The 559-nt window shown below is 42.9% G+C and overlaps 1 long non-coding RNA gene across 1 annotated transcript; it reads left to right on the top strand.

Moving 5' to 3' along the window:
* Nucleotides 1-6: 6 nt before the first annotated feature.
* LOC108804303 lies at nucleotides 7-341 on the top strand. Its single transcript, XR_001942353.1, has 2 exons — nucleotides 7-101; nucleotides 196-341. It is a non-coding gene; the product is annotated as an uncharacterized LOC108804303 (long non-coding RNA).
* The last annotated feature ends 218 nt before the right edge of the window (nucleotides 342-559 follow it).

The following is a 559-nucleotide window of genomic DNA, read 5'->3' as shown; positions in this document are numbered from 1 at the left end:
TAAGGGTAAGATGAGGAACCGCCGTCGCATTCAACGCAAAGGACCTTGTGCAATCTACAATGAGAATAATGGCATCATTAAAGCTTTCAGAAATATCCCAGGTATAGTCAGCCTGTCAGAATTAAAAGCCATAATCTCCTGCTTCAGATTTACATATGTAAAAGCTTAATCAGAATTCTGTCCATTTTTTTTCAGGTATCACGCTCCTCAATGTAAACCAACTGAACCTTTTAATGCTGGCTCCAGGTGGTCATGTTGGACGGTTCTGCATCTGGACAGAGAGTGCCTTCCGCAAGCTGGATGATCTTTACGGCACATGGCGTAAACCAGCAACCCTAAAGGCAAACTACAAGTATGTATGGTTGAGTGTTCTGACAAAGGGGACTCGTATTAGCAGAGAATGGACTTTCATTTATGCATTTGCCCACTGAGTGTTAAGCAGAGTGCTACATGGGGAATTTTGTTGATTGGGGGGTTTAGTTGAGTCTTTTGACGGCAATATAATTTCAGCGCTGCAAATGAGGCAGTGCAACCAAGGCATTTAAACGGTTTTGCAGAC

This window comes from Nanorana parkeri, unplaced genomic scaffold, assembly GCF_000935625.1.
Source record: "Nanorana parkeri isolate BGI_ZX_2015 unplaced genomic scaffold, ASM93562v1 scaffold11195, whole genome shotgun sequence".
NCBI classification, from domain to species: domain Eukaryota; kingdom Metazoa; phylum Chordata; class Amphibia; order Anura; family Dicroglossidae; genus Nanorana; species Nanorana parkeri.
Note: the sequence above shows the minus strand (reverse complement) of the source record. Positions and strands in the feature narration are given on the sequence as shown.